At 36.9% G+C, this 16,713-nt stretch overlaps 1 long non-coding RNA gene across 1 annotated transcript; it reads left to right on the forward strand.

Annotated features, from left to right (window-relative positions):
* Positions 1-671: 671 nt before the first annotated feature.
* LOC149070704 (uncharacterized) lies at positions 672-7,855 on the forward strand. Its single transcript, XR_016194991.1, has 3 exons — positions 672-1,005; positions 2,260-2,530; positions 7,388-7,855. It is a non-coding gene; the product is annotated as an uncharacterized LOC149070704 (long non-coding RNA).
* Positions 7,856-16,713: the final 8,858 nt, after the last annotated feature.

Raw genomic sequence — 16,713 nt, forward strand, 5'->3', positions numbered from 1 at the left:
CAAGTATTTTACAATTTAGAAAAAAAGGTATTACACTCTATTAACTCTTTGTTTTTTTTCAAAAAATTCTTTTGTTTGTTTGATGAACTCTCAAAATTTCCCACTCGGACGAATTTCGGCCAATTTTTCCCTCGAATACGGGAAATTCGCCACGAGTTACCCATCACTGCCTCCACACAAGCAGGTAAGACCGTAAAAAGTGAATTTTTCCACACACCACTTTATAGTAATGTGCTGCCATCTAATTTCAAATTTAAAAGTGACTCTTGTGGTGACGATGAAGTTTAAAGTAAAAAAACTATATTTTTTATTCCGCTCAGTTCCTTATAAACAAAGCTCATAAACTGAACTGGGAATTTAAACTGAAAGTTCGGTTATTTTACTTGAGCATAAGGAGACGTCCAAAACAAATGGCCTCTTAATGAGCAGACGACAGACAAGAAGTCGGTTCCCTACAAGCTAAGCTCACGAACAGAACTGGAACTTTGAACTGCCAGTTCGGTTATTTCTTCAGGGCACAAGGAGAAGTCCAAAACAAATAAGCTGGAGAGAAGCAGACGACAAAAATTCTGAAATTCTTGCATCGAGCTTATATTACTGGATGCTCCAGCCGCCGCGACGGATGAGCCGTTAAAACCCAAAACGGCTCCGTGATATGATTGGCTGCCGATGATGTAACAAAAATGAATGGGTTACCAGCTGCGAGGGCTTTGGTGAAGAAAGTGGCAGTACATGGTTGGCGTCGAAATTTCATTTTGTTTATGCTTTCCTTTTTCGCACCGCCATTTTCCCTCACGTTTTGCGCTTGTTTTTTCTCGGGTTTTTAATTCGTAATTGTCATTCCATGACGAAAATAAACGGCCAACAAACAATACATTCTCTTTCGACTACTGTTGATGCGTTCAGAACGTGAAAGCACTCGGCTCAACATTGTTCGCAATCATCTGATTGAAAGCTATTGACATGAAATTGAAAGCGAGGAGCACGTATTTTCATCGATCCTGAGTGAGTTGATTCGTTTGTTAAAATTATTAGTAATAAAGTGTCGAAGTTCGATTTAACGAATTGTGTAAAACCGGCATTTCCATACCTTAAATTGAGAAAATTGTTTTATCGGGAGGGGAGGGGGGGGGGTGACATTAATGCAGATATATGCACAGAAACTTCCTTAAATCAAGGAAATCGTGATACGACCATCATTAAAATTGCTGGGCAAGGGCGTTCTAAGAGCATCACGGGCCCCAGAGGCGTACGCAGTGCCGGGGGGGGGGGGGGCTTCCCAAACCGACCAAAAATTAGAAAAAAATGAGGGACCCCCACCTGGACAGAAATTGTTGCCCACCAATACTAATTTAAACCGGATCTCAGTCATGCTGCTCTCGAGACCCTCAGGCTGTGGGGGCGACCCCACACGCTGGGGTGGTCCCATGCATTAAGATAACACTGGCATCAAAGTTACAGTAGCCTATTTCCTGCCTTAATGGTATGCCTTAAAAATTAGGAGAGAATCCAGCTTATTGAAATTTGTAGTCCAGTCCATTTCCAGCATGCGGGAAAACCAAGGTTCAATGAGGATATCGTGATACATTTAAAAAATTGTTTTCAATTTATATTGAATAAATAAGCTAATTAGAATAAAATAATGGTTTTTCCACTATAGGAAACGTTGAAGAATCGGGTAGTGATAAGAACGTGGTCGTTATAACGTTTGTTCACTGTATTTCCATTAATTCATTTAATCTACGTAAACAAATATCTTTAGTATCTGATATATTTCTTAAATTATGCGCTTGTTTGCGTGTAAAGCAAACACAAAGCTAAAACATTTTTTTTTTTGTTCACCCCACCATGAAATCGCCAGTGGCGACAACTTTAAAATGACTGAAAATGGAAATTACGCCAGAACCTTAACCCTTTAAGCGTTTTTAAAATTTTCCTGATGTGCATCGCAATTGCCACTTATGTTTATAAAAGTGTGCTAAAAGAACCCGAGATATTTCGGGGTGACAAAAATAAAGTAGATCAAGTTTAACAAGATATCTCAAGATTGCCGCTGTAAGGGTTTACTGTGATTTTTGTGGGGCCAAGTGTGATTTTGCTGCTCCCACCACTAGAATTTGATTAATGATTTTGCAACTGTGTTTTTTCCCCATGTAAAATTAGCATCCCTTCTGAATTTTGTTGCTGCCCCCCCCCCTCTTTCAGTTCTGGCCCTGAGTTGTGTTTTTGAAATGCATGATTTTCTTCTTTTTTTTGTAGATTTTGATCTTTGGAAAGGCAGTCGAAATATTTCTATTAAAAGCAGAATCAGAAGGATACAAAAGAATGAATGTGGAAGACCATTGTCTGTCATAGGTCAGGAAATTTCGCCAGTAGATTTACTAGCCATAGAGGTTGGAAAAGTCAGGGTAGCGGAAAGATGAATGTCTAGTGTCCTGCTGAAATATTATTTTTTGAAAGTTCAGGAATCAAAGTACAGCACTGGCAAAGTCACTTTGGGCAAACCTTTGGCTCTTACCAAAGCAGAGAGGTAAGAAATTGTGATTCTTCCCCCTTCCTTAATGCATCTTTTCTAGTTATTGAGCTACCTCTATATTTAATGACATGTTGGTTGTGAAGTCATTAACAGGCTAACCTACATTTTTCTATATTCAATTGTGTCTTCTTCTTTTTTTTTTTCAAAAATGTTATAGCCATGAAAACTACAGAAACAATCTAAAAATCAATGTTAGAAATAGTACCATGGGCCCCCTCAACCAGGGGCAGCTCGAGCTTAACGGCGGCCTGGGCGCAAAGCCTTGTGTGCTGCCCCTAAAGAAAGCTCTTGCGAGAGAGGCTGGCATTAGGGTTTCTAAATTTCTGACATTTTTGAGCCTCCGGGAACAGGATATTGTATTTCCAGACAATTTGGGAAATCACTTATTTACAGTGTAACTCTGTTTATATAACTAATTTATAATACTTTCTCATTTATATTACGATTAGGTTTGGCCTCAATTATTCTCTATACTTTTTAAAAAAAAAGTTATATTTCATTTATGCATCATATAACTTCAACTACACTACGTTTTCACTCCGATTTGAATCCCAAATTTTGGCAAAAATATCATTTCACTCAATTGATGTACATGGGAATTTTTTGAAATCTCACTTAACATATCGTGTATGTAAAAGTAAAACACTGCAATTGGACAAATACTTACATTTTTATACACCTTAGGTTTTGTTTTATGACACTTAACAATAAATGGCAAAATATAATAAAATTTTGCAATGATACAGTCAATAGATTTTTAGAAATTGTGTTTTAAACCCAAGTAAAATGTCAGAAATAACATTCTTCATAAAACGCCATTAAAATTTTCATTCACAGATTACTTGATGTAAAAACCAGGGTTGGGATAAGTGTCAAAAACTGGTTTGAACCATCAAAATCTTAAATTAATGCTTTTGGATAATGTTTTGAACACAATAAGTATACAGTATAACATAATGAAAAACACTTTCATATGTTTCATTTTATCTACACTACTGATTACCTGTGTTCAATTTACTTAGCAAAGTGGAGCTGTTTATTCAAAATATGTGTGATAAGAGATCAGGGATAGGTTTCTTACCTCAGAAATTAGCTCAGTATTAAAACAGTCAAAAACTTACTGATGTCAAATAGTTTTTGTTAACCTGATAGATAAGTTGAATAAAACACTTACTTTTATGTATGTTTTTATATTTTGAATTATAATTACTGACCACAAAATATCTATTTTGATATTTTAAATTTAAATTTTCTGATCTACCCACAAAATTTTATTCCATGTAAAAATTCTCATGTAGCATCTGTTAATACACTAATTGTGCTCATTTATTCTCACCTAAAAATTTTATAGTTTAGGTCATATAAATCCAGAGTTTTAACAAGTATTTTTGATCAAAGAACTGGCAGGACATGATGCCCATTGCATATTTAGATACAGCTTCAATCAAAAAAACCATTGCATTATAAATGCTAGTAAATATACCATATCATAGTAAAAAAACTTATCCTTACTCATGCACTAAGTTACAAGAGTTTCTTAAGCATCATATACAAGCCAGCACTGCCAAATTAGAGAAAATTTTATTCTTACAATTTATTATTTTGATTGCTAGATATATTCTAATGTTATGCACGATAAGGGTATCGCTTTGAATATCAGTGATTATTTAGATAATTTAATAATAACAGAAAACAACATTACATATATGATGTAAAAGAACTTTTTTAAATACCTCTCTGTTATGAAAAGAGTACAGCAGATGATTTATATCAATACACATATATAAGCAGTTAAAGAAATTTTGGAGGATCAAGAATCATCTTGGATTGAAGAATATTAAATCATTCCATAGTTTTTCGTTCAGCATTTATGCTATGCTTTTTTAAAAAGTGTATATTTATTAAAAGTGTATTTGTAAGAAAGAAATCATATATTGTCCAAAATAATTCTTTAGAGTAGAAAGTTATTTTACAATCATATTAAGTATTTATTCTTTGTATAACAGTCACTTTGAACATTACATGTAATTAACATATGCATTTCCAATGAGAATTTTTATATTGAAAAGCAATATTTGAGGTTTTTGATGTGAATGTTTAAACCGTCAAAAACTTGCCAATCCTGGTAAAAATGCAACTCTAAAGTGGGCATAGCTTCGGTTCTAAGCGTCAAAGGCCTGGTTTGGAATCACAAAAAAAATGGGTCTTTCATAAAAAATGAAGAGAAAAAAAACAAACCAATATTTTTTCTTCCAAAATGAGGACTCGTATAGTTTCTGATAACAATAACCAATTGATAACTATAGCCGAAAGAAACCCAGAAGCCAAATGATGATCTTGAGTCCTACTTGGTCAAACAGGATACATGAAAACAGGGCAACTCCATTTTACATATAACTCAGGGCTTGACAAATCTCAGTCGACGTGGTGATTATAAAATAGGTAAATGGTCGCCTGAAATTCATGTGATTATTAAAATGGAGTCTAAGGGTGGCACAAAATTTTCTGATTTTATTGCAGTGTGCCTTTCAACATCAGGAGGAGTCATTAAGTCTCTGAAAAGTCGAAAAACATTATTTAGGACTGTTTTGAGGAAAAATCATGCTGGGTTTTTTTCCCTTTAAGCTAAAATCTTTTTTTTTAATTCAGTCATGTGTTTAATTTATGTACTGTATGTGTTCCATAGATCCCTCGAGACAGTCTTTCAAGTAAAAACTCGATTTGGATAATTGACTGAGAATTTGAAGTTTCTTTTTTTGATCTTACCTTTAGTGTGCCTACATTGCCGGAAGCTCATTACAAAAGCAGCTTCACACGTCCATGGATTATAACAGCTAATAATATTCAGATAGCCTATCGATTTCATGTGCAAGCAAAAATCATCATCCAGAATACAGAAATGTTTGTCAATTTTAGGGGGGGGGGGGTGTTACATTTTTTAATCTACAAAAGTATAGTTAAAACCTCAGCTTCTATATGCAAAAAAAAAAAAAATAAATAACAAAAGCCATAAGTCCTGATAACTGTCAATGGACTTTTGCCTATGTTACAATATTGGTCCATTCTATATTTTATATTAGTGATTGATAGCAATATCCAAATGGTAGCATTATGCATGATTTCAATAAACCGCGTCTACTGTATTGTGTAAAAAGAATTTTGGCCTCCTCCGATACCCTCCATCTCCCTTGTCAGCAAAATTTTAAATATATTATAATAATGATCTCAAATATTTTCAGAAAAAAATATTACAAAAGAAAACACCTTTTACGTGCTATTGTAATCCAGGGTTGGCAAGGTTTTGGACAGTACGGTAAATACCGTGGTTTTTACCGTACTGTCCAAAACCTCCTATTTATAACTATAAGTGAAAAACTTTGCAATTTGATAAAGAGGTAACTTCTATAATCAATTAAACTTTATATTATATAAATTATGTTATATTAATTACATTAAATATAATAAGGTTTTGAAATTCAAAACAGTATATGCAAAGAGTTGGAGAGAGAAACGAAGAGTAAATTATTTTTCATTTTATAAATTTTTTGTCACTTTCTGAATGTTTTTTTTTATTTGAAAACAATACAGGGTGTTTTAAAAAGTTAGACCAAATATTAGAGAGGTAGTAGAATACCCATTTCAATTTAAATTTAACAAAAACTTTGGGTGTTGAAGTCTTTTATCATCATATAGGTGTAATCAGTGTTTGTGAAATTGTGTTTTGTTAGTCATGAGTAGGTGCTACATAGTGGCCTCATTGACTTCAGATATATTTTCCTTTATTTACAATTAGTTTTTAAAAATTGAGAATGTAAAATAGAAAGATCTATATTTAAAAAAAAAAAGTTTGAAAAGTCAAAACAGAACAATTTGCATCAAATAAACACTACACCATTGATATATATTCACATCATTATATTGTTATCTAATAAAAAATAATATTTATGTTGAGTTTCACAATAACGCAATGATTATAACTGACTATGCGTATTTGGTACCTTCAATATAATATATTTTTTAAAGAAAAGTGTTTGGAGAGATTCGGCAGGGTTTTGGACAATCACTGTACTAAATACAGTACCTGCTTCATAATCATACATGAAAAATAAGATGTGGAGTATAAATAACATTTATGACAAACTAAAAAACTGAAAACAGTGTTTATATTTAAACAGTTATATACGTGATATTAATTTACTATCAGATTTCCAACTTAAAACCATCAATTTGGTGAAAGTTTACTTAGGAAAAAAAAACAAATGACACCTTTTTGAAATATTTTTGATTTAGTTTTATTTTCTGCTAGTATTTTTTGTAATATGTTAGTATCATGAAAAAAAACAAAAAATCCAAAAGGTTTCCACGTAACATTTTGAAACTTGGAGGTTTTAGACAGTTTCAGACACTTTTGGACAGTTTATCCCGCGTGTCCTGTCCAAAACCCCAACCCTGTTGTAATCATTTTCAATTAATTTAAATCATTTTTTTAAAGGTTGGTAACTTTTGAAGTTTTTCTGTAGAAAATTCCTTGTCCGTCCCCCCCTCTCAGAAGTCAATTCTGCTCAAGTGTATTGTAGCACGTTTTTTGTTCCATGCATGATGCTAAGGTGAAAATGGGGTTTCACCTGTTCTGCCATCTTTTTAAAACTATCCCATCTCTTTTGGAACACCATCTGTTTGCTCACCGTCCTTGCTTGAGTTAAAAACCTATTCCCGGCATCAGTCCTCGCTTGGGAAATTTCCCTGTTGTGGCCTTTCAGTTTGTATTTGTATTATTAATTGTTAAATGAATGTTTTTTCATCATAACTTGCTTGTCTAGTATTTTACAATTGCTTTCATTCTCTTTTCAGATAAAATGAAAGCTGGGGTCTTTCTCCACAAAACACTACATGATATCAGAGATTCATTAGTTTCAGTTCTGGAAAGGAAACATTTAATCACCAAAAAAAGAACATCCAACAGGAGTTTGACACTTTTATGCTAAGAAAGTAGAAATGATCGAAAGTTTACAAAGTCCTTTGCATGTGCATAGTGGCTGCAATCATACGTATTGTAAATGAACATTAGTTGATATTTTTTCATCAATAAATACTTAAATTTCAATTTATTTTGTGATTTATTTACAAAAATGATGTGAAATTTTCATTGAACATCTCAAGACTTGCTAGGATTTGGAGCGGAGGTGCTTTTGAACTTTTTCTAACCAAGTCCGATTCCTATCCTTTGTTACTGTATTAATTTATATTCACCAGCTTATGAATTTTGATATTCGAGAAGTGGAAAGATATTTTGAATAACATTGAATTTTGAAAATATAAAGGTATTTGGGTATTGCTTTTTTGGCAATAATGGTAGCCTATACAAAAAAATGTTATTACCCTTTCAGACCTTGAATTCAATGATAACACACCTACAATCCTTGAAATCAGGGCTGAACTCACTAAGTTAAAAAAAAATCTACAGTGAGAAAAAGTTTACCACATTTGTGCTTTCTGGGATCCAAGTCAATTAGCTCGAGAAAAACGCCAGTGACACAATATTTCTTGCACTGTCTTTACAGCAGGGGGCCACTAACTCTTTTCCCATAATATTTAGTGCAAAGCAATGTAAAAACAATAGGTTGCTTGTATTCCCATCCAAGCCATCATTCCTCTAGTGATTAAAGCACAAAACTTGGGTGAAACCTGATAATGCGAGTGCATACAAACAAACGAAATTTTGAATAGCTCAATTTATTTGTGCAGTATTTCCAATACTTCAAGTGTAAAACCAAAGCATAGAAAGACTGCCACCGAAGAATTTAATTTGATAGTTTGTTGTTCGAACAACATTTCACTTTGTGTCAACGTCTCTTTTCCAGCAATTAAAAAAATCTGCCAAATTACTGATCTCCCCGTTGGTCTCTGCTCAGTAGCGTAAGCAGGATTTTCTTAAGGAGAGGTGCTCATTTTTTTTCACTGCCAAAAAAAAACAACACTGATAGCTTGGGGAGGGCATATAGGTTCCCTGAGCACCCCCCCACCCCCCACGCGTAGGCTTCTGCTTGGGGGTTTTGAACCCCATCTTGCGTACGTCAGCGGTTCTGCATTTTTTTTTCAGTATGTTGCACATTAGTACAGCATACTCAGTATATATGTAATGATGAAAACTAGTTTAAAAATATGAACATATAATAAATAAAAAATTATGAAAATTTAGAATTGTAAGAGATACATTATTAAAATCTAATGTGAGAGTTAATTATAACCCCATTGTTGAAAATTTAGAATAAATGAAAGAAATACGCAATTGAAAATTTATGACAAGTAATTATAAAACTGTATTTTTGAAAAAAATTTTGAGAATCAGTAAAAGCCTTCAATTGTCCATCAGTGCCGGGAGGGGGGTCCATCCCCTCTAAACCTAAGAAAATGACAGAGATATATGTTATAACATGGTATATTCGTTTGCTCTCTATTACTCTGTACCCTCCCGTCAAAAATAAATTTCTGGACAGGGCCGCAACTATAGATGCTTAGTTAGCAGATGCAAGCACGCATTTTGGTGCCTCCTGGAGTTAATAGATTATATTTGCACCCCCTCTGGTCCGGGGCACCAAATCTGTTTGCTGCCCTGGTCCTGGGGTCCATTTGATCTAGTGGCTCTCTTATTGTTAAAACACTATACCATAGCTGCCAAGTCTCCCGAATTTTTCGGGAATCTCCCGAATTTTATCTTCATCGCTCGATCTCCCGAAATGTTCTTAAATCTCCCGAATTTTTACGAAAATCACAAAAATCCCTAATTGTCCCTAAAAGTTTCCTACTTCATTAAAAAAAATCCCCGCTTATGAAAACAATCCTTAAGGAATTTCTTGTGGAGCATCATTTTTTCCCTTTCGAAATGACGTCACACGTCGTAAATGGGGAAATTCCCTTTTTAAGGAAGTTTTACAAACCCTCTGATGGTAACAAGAAAGTTGTTTGTCTTATCGTGCAGGGAAATGGCTCAGAGGCCAATAGTTCTTTATAATAATTGAAGATTATGGTGATGCACATGTGGTCAAAATTTTTTTTGTTGAAGTTACGTACGTGCGATATAACAAAGCATGAATAATGATAAGCAAAAACATATTTAATCAATTTTAAAGATACTTATTCCGATGAATTTCCTTTCATCAAACGTTCCAGAAGAGGGCTGACTTTTCCTTTTTGTACAAGTTGTGTTACGGACATAAACATCGGTCATGGAAAGACTGCCATCATCACTCGTGAAGTGAAAAAAAAAATCAAGCAAGTGTCACAAAAAGTCAGTGTTCTTCAAAAATTGACGGTGTTTTCCTTCATCTTCCGATGATTTTGGGGTCATTCGCGCAGAACGTTTGTTCACAGCGTTTCTGATTGAACACAATATTTATTTTTACATCATTGAAGTTTTGACCTCCAATTTCACTTGTTTTTGGCGTAGGAATTTTATTCCCAAGGGTTTAACTTCCATGTGTGTAAAATCCCTATTTTAATTTGACTTCAGTTTTTGAGTAGGGATTTTATTCCCTACGTTTCAACTTTTATGTTTGGAAAATCCCTACTTTATTTGGAAAAATCCCTATTGTATTTATTAGGGAGTGGTTTTAGCATAAAATACGGGGTTGCGCGAAAATCTCCCGAATTTTCATTTTCAAAAGTTGGCAGCTATGCTATACTGATAAGAATCATGACGAAACTTTTTTCACTTCCAAGCTTATAAGCGAAAAAAGTTTAGTCCGTGTGAGATTACACGGACCAACCGGAATCTTGCCATTGACCCTTCGCTTCAACATTACTGTAATGCAAGGATATTCAATCTTTAGGAGAGCGCGGGCCACTTCCTCGTTGATTTGAAAATGTGTCACAGGCCACTTAGTTCATGTGGAGATATACCGTGGGCCACTTGAGTGATCTGGAGCTGACCCATGGATAACGAGTAATATGTGGAACTGCACCGCAGGCCGCTTACGTGCTCTGGAACTGTGCCGCACATCACTTAAGTGATCTGTAAATATGTCGTGGATCACTTGACTGATTTGTAAATGTGTCGCGGGCCACTTGAGCGACGTGAACTGTTCCAAAGGCCCCTTAAGTGATCTAAAATGTGCCGCGGATCACTAAAATGATCTGGAAATGTGTCGGGTTCGCTCAAGTGTTCTAGACCATGCCGCAGGTAAGTGATCTGTGTATATGTCGCGGGTCACTTGAGTGATTGATCTTAAACTGTTCCAAGAGCCATTCAAGTTCTCTGTAAATGTGCCACGGACCGTTTAAGTGTGCGGCGGTCACTCAAGTGATCTGAACATTTTTACAAAATTAAGTTTGAGGTCGCAGGCCACATCAAATAAGTCCGAGGACCACAGTTGGCCATGGTTCGAGCATGTATGAAACAACAGCGCAGTAGTATTGAATGCAACCAATATCTCAAAACGAGAAATTTCATGGATGGGAAATTTTCATTAGAATTAAAAATTCACGGTTTGAAAAAAAAAATTTTCTCTCGAAGACGAAAATCCACAAAATGAGTATTTTTACTAGAAATGACGTGATAACGGGGGAAATTTTGCAATTTTCTGAGTTCTACGTAATTTTGTCCCGTAAAATACAGATTACATGGTCATACGATTTCCAGATACAGTTCTGTTTTGAAAGATAGCAACATAAGATCATCTTGGCGACTTGTATGATAAACTAATGAAACCACGTTATTACGTTTATACTGACGTCCCTCCCTCATCAGCCAATCATATCACTGAGCCGTTTTGGGTTTTAACGGCTCGTTATATTACTGGATCCAGCCGCCGCGACATCAAATGCAAGGAGAAATCACGTGACTCCTCGGCTCGTTTGCCTGTAGAAATGTACAGTTCGGTCTCTAAATATCGGGTTTTAAAGATTAAAAAAAAGGATTGTGGGAACTCATCTAAAGGTGAAAAAAGATTAGATTATTTATTTCATTAATACTGGAGTAATTTCTTTCATCAATTCTGGATTTTCGTTCATTAATTCTGGAATTCTGAAATTATCACTTTTATCCAATGCTGAAATTGCCTCTTACATTAATTAATTCTAGAATATTTTCTTTCATTAATTCTGGAATCAAGGCGGGACTTAGGCAGGTACGGAGGGTGCAGTCACACCGGGCCGCTAAATTTTAGGGGCCGCAAAACGAATTAAAAATACTTTTTTTACAATGAGAAAAATAGGTTAATTGCATTGCGTTGAAATGCATGCTTGTCACAACTGAAAGCGTATTTAGTTGTAACTCTGGGCAAATAATCCGTCGCCTAGCCCTGAAAGCCCTTCCATTGTGATGTACTGTGTACAGATGTTGTATTCTCTGGCATAGGCATTGGAACCTGGGGGGGCTGAGTCTTATTTCAGCCCCCCCCCCCACAAGGATCTTGAAAAGTAATTTCAGAGGGCCGCAAAGAAGCTGTTTTCGCACCGGGCAGGGCCGCAAAATGGTTAAGCCCGTCCCTGTCTGGAATTATCTCATCGGTGCTGAAAAATTATTTCTTTCATTTATTGTTTCAAATTCCTGTGGATGCCATAAGAAAATAACGGGGGATTGTGTTTGTTTTCACCGAGTCACGTGATGTTGAACAACGCTCCAGGTCACTTAAATGATCTGGTCGCTCAAGATAAGCCTGCATTCAGCACCCTTACTTGCCATGGACCCGGATCAAGCGGGGTTATGGGTGCCCACCAGAGGGGGCATAAATTTCACACTTTAACCCCCCAAGATTACAAAAGGGCGTCAAAATGTGTGCTAGCCCCGGAAGAAAGTAGTTGCGGCCCTGCCTGCTGTGCTGGGGGTGCTCTTCTTTTGATGATGGCAGTACAGACAGTGCTCGCGACTAGAAAGAGGCCTCTACGATGTTGAGAAACCTCGCACTCCAATACAACCAGGACGGAAGGGAGGCTCTCTGAACAAGCACCTAGAGATCGGGGCCCCCCTGGGCTAATTGATTTTTCTAAGGCACACCCTAGTTGACAAGGGCGTAGCCAGGGGGGGGGGGGACTTGGGGGTCTGGTCCCCCCCCCCCGAAATGTGAGAAAATGACCGAAAAAAGGGAAAAAGATGGCCAAATCTATTGTTCTGTCACTTTGGTTTCCCCCCCCCCCCCCGAACGAAATTTCTGGCTACGCCCCTGCTAGTTGACCATAAATGCCTGCCTACTAATTCGCATGCTTAATCCCAGAAATCTTAACCAGATCTCATCCGGGCTGTCTTAAGAGCATCTTAGGCCCCTGGGCCAAATGATTTTTCTGAGGCCCTCCCTGGCAAATATGCATGCCAACTCTCGAAAATTTCAACCAGATCTCATTTCTGTGAGCGCCCGGGCATTGTCCAGAGAGAGTTATTTATGCAATTTTAATTTTTTTTTTTCCTTCACAATAAATATAAAAGGCCACTCTTGGATTGTGGGGGTGGGGGTTGCGGGCACCACGGGACAAGACAGAACAGAACGGGCCATGCAAACATGTGTGAGAATTACAAGGGTAAAAGGGTGACTTGGAGCCAGGACCGTCATTTGGGGGGGGGGGGGCTCTTTTGAAAATACACTAAAAATGGTGGCCACCATCAGCGCTGCTGGCCACCGTAAATGCAACACCCTGAAGGAAGCATGCAAATAATATGAAATTTACAACATGCATTAGCGGAGGTGAGATATGCAAATGATTAGAATTTCAGCGCAGACGCACATCACGCGCGCCTGTGGCGCCACTTCAAAGCGCTATTTAAGGCTTGGAGATTTCGACGATTTGAAGTACGGCAATTGTGTTTTTCTTGCGGTTTTTTTTGAAAAAACGATCATCTTTTGATCAAGTATCCGAGTTCGACAGAGGAAGGATAGTGGCCTACCGAGATTGCGGATTATCTTTCAAGGAAATCGGTAGTCGTGTTGGACGAAACCAAACAACTGTAATGCGGATATGTGATCGTTGTATGCAGGAGGGTACGACGGACCGACGTGTTCGATCGCATCCACCTCAGTGCACCACTTCACGTGATGACAGGCGTATGGCAGTGACGGATCGCTCAGCCACATCACGAACCATAGCACAGCACATTGTCTGTACCGCATCATCCAGTGTCTGCACGTACCATTCGACGCCGTTTACAGCAGAGTGGTCTGTCCGCAAGACGTCCATTGCTTCGTCTACCTTTGACGCAGAACCACAGACGTCTCCGCCGCCAATGGTGCCATGAAAGAAGGATGTGGACGGCACAATGGAATGAAATTGTCTTTACTGACGAGTCACGCTTCTGTCTGCAACACCACGATGGTCGGATTCGAGTCTGGAGACACCGTGGAGAGAGGATGCTGAACAGCTGCGTTATGCACCGCCCCACTGGTCCTGCACCGGGTATTATGGTATGGGGCGGTATTGGATATCACTCTCGCACTCCTCTAGTACGCATTGCCGGTACTTTAAAAAGCCAGCGCTGCATCTCCGAGGTGTTGGAGCCAGTTGTCCTTCCTTACCTTCAGGGCTTGCCCACAGCCATATTTCAACAGGATAATGCGCGACCACACGTGGCACGCATTGTCCAAAGGTTCTTCGTCAATCGCCAGATTGAATTGCTTCCCTGGCCAGCTCGCTCTCCGGATCTTTCGCCGATAGAAAACATGTGGTCCATGGTTGCTCAACGATTGACCCAGATTACATCCCCAGCTGCCACACCAGATCAACTTTGGCAACGCGTGGAAGCTGCTTGGTCTGCTGTACCCCAAGAACACATCCAAAGTCTCTTTGAATCGATGCCGAGGCGTGTGGCAGTGGTGATCAACAATGGCGGCTACTCTGGCTACTGATTTTGGCAGGAACCACACTTCACAGAAGTCTATAAATTTAATCATTTGATGCTTGGTCAACATGTTATCTACAAAATAAATATTGTTGCGATATCTCTTGTCTTTCTTGGTGTTGCAATTTGGGTGGCCAGCAGTGTATATTAAAAAAAAAATCAAAATCACGGGAATGCGGTACCAGGCGTGGTTATTTAGCATCACACTCTTTGCTTATAATAACGACTCGCAACACATAACTTTGAAATTTTATTTACAAATTCATGACAATTGCAGTCAAAATCATTTCCATTTTTTTTTTTATAATTTCAGGGAAATTAACAAAAACTTTTTTTTTTAAATTCCCAACACATACTCAATAGACATTCACTGATAGAGAGGAAAAACATGCACAATAATATATAAGAATAACCTCATATAATTTGAATCACCGGTGAATCAACAGGTGATTGTGGTAACCACAAACGCTCAATCATTGCAACATAATATTCATTTAAATCACTCCATCAAACAGCCTCACGATAATAATAAAAGTAGCGAGTCTTTGAAATCGTTCCAAATCTTATTTAAATTTTGTTTACGTTAATCAAGTAAATTAAGGAAAACAAGTCTTGTCAAACAATTATTTTTCATATTTGCGTTTTACATAGAAAAAGGAAAGAAGGGGAGGGTCCAATAGCAAAATTACCGGTATTAGGTTAAATGTCATGTACTTTGAGGGTACATACATATTTCTGTCAGTTCAATGATTGTTAACAAGTATACTTCAAATTCTGCGTGCCTTTGTTGTCTTTTTTCTTGTGGTAAAGAAGAGAAACAATCAAATGCAATGAGACGTAGGAGAACCCCCAACACTATTGAGCCGTTCCAAGACATTTCGTGATTTAGATTACGGGAAAATCATCCTACTCGAGTCTTCGTTAAATTTAGTTCAAATGGTGACTTTAAACATAATTGTTTTTTTAGGAGGAAATATATTCCTACTAATGCCACAATTGGCAAATTTGTCACGCCACACCGTGACAAAATTTCATGAAATTTTTAAAAAGCACATGAATTAAATAGAACGTCAATGTTTGAGTTGTAAAAATGTAGGGTCTTGATGAACAAAATGTTCAGTTGAGGCGTTAGAATATCAGCTGGTTTTGTTGTCCGACTACGATCAAACTGCCACCGAGAATAAAGCCAAACTGACATAACATTAAACTTCAATGCGTACTGAAAACTTCAATCGGTACAACTAGTATTTCAATTTTTTTTTCTCCACGGGAAAAAAATAAGAAAGCTTCGAGTCGAACCAATTCTGGCATACAAAGGAAATTCGTTTTAAAAAAAGGCTCTAAATCTACGTCTACTGCGTTAATGTAAAACACTTTATACATCCACAACATATATTCTAGGCATCTTAGTAACATCATATATATATATTTTAATATGTATTACACTTTTACGTCGTATATATATCTTCTACACACGTATATAAATTTCTTTTCGTTATGCTTGTGAGAACTGATAATGATGAGTGAATGCAGTCGATGTACAAACCTGTCAGAAAAATTGCATATCATGTATATACCATAATAATAAATATATTTATATATTAACCATTTATCATTCGTTTCCATTGGCCAAAATGTAATAAAAATCTTCAGATTATTTTTTTCCCTGTGTTTATCATTTTTTACTTCATTCAGACAGCATAAAAAAATGGACGGGGAAGAAACTGCTAAAGGTGTGACGAGATGTTATCACTGGACAGTTGTGAAATATGGACCATCGTCTCGTTTGAACAAGATCAAACAAAAAGAAGAAACTCCCCTACAGTAATGGCGTATAGATAACTACTGTCGTCCTAACTATTTCAATGCCGATTACATAATATTGTTACCGGGTTCAGCAAAAAAAAAAAAAAACCTGTTAGTGCAACATAACGAATGAATGTAGGGTAGGTGTTGAATTGATTGCTGTAAGTCTTTATGATCCTGTGTTGAGACTTATCCTTCCGAAAGCACTAAAAAAACTAACTTCCTTACCAATTAAATTGTTTGCTCAAATGTAGCGTAGATGGCAACTGATTCATGCACCGCTTAACAAATCTTAATTATGCAAATCTAAGTTGACAAAACAAAAGATGGACGCAGTGATGAGATGCATCCTATTTACACAATGATGCACTAAGGGCGCAGTGGTGTGCAATCATATAAAAGTGCATCTTTATCGAAAAAAAGGCTTGAGAATTCCTATGACAGCATACAGAGGTGATCTGCTTGGATAGAAGCTAAAAAAGTGAAAAGCGTCCGCTGCTCATGACACAACACTGAAAATTAAGCTATCCTCTAACAATTTTAACAA

This window comes from Pholcus phalangioides, unplaced genomic scaffold, assembly GCF_987345545.1.
Source record: "Pholcus phalangioides strain wild (caught in Gottingen) unplaced genomic scaffold, Ppha-v1.0 ptg000020l_1, whole genome shotgun sequence".
In the NCBI taxonomy this organism is placed as follows: domain Eukaryota; kingdom Metazoa; phylum Arthropoda; class Arachnida; order Araneae; family Pholcidae; genus Pholcus; species Pholcus phalangioides.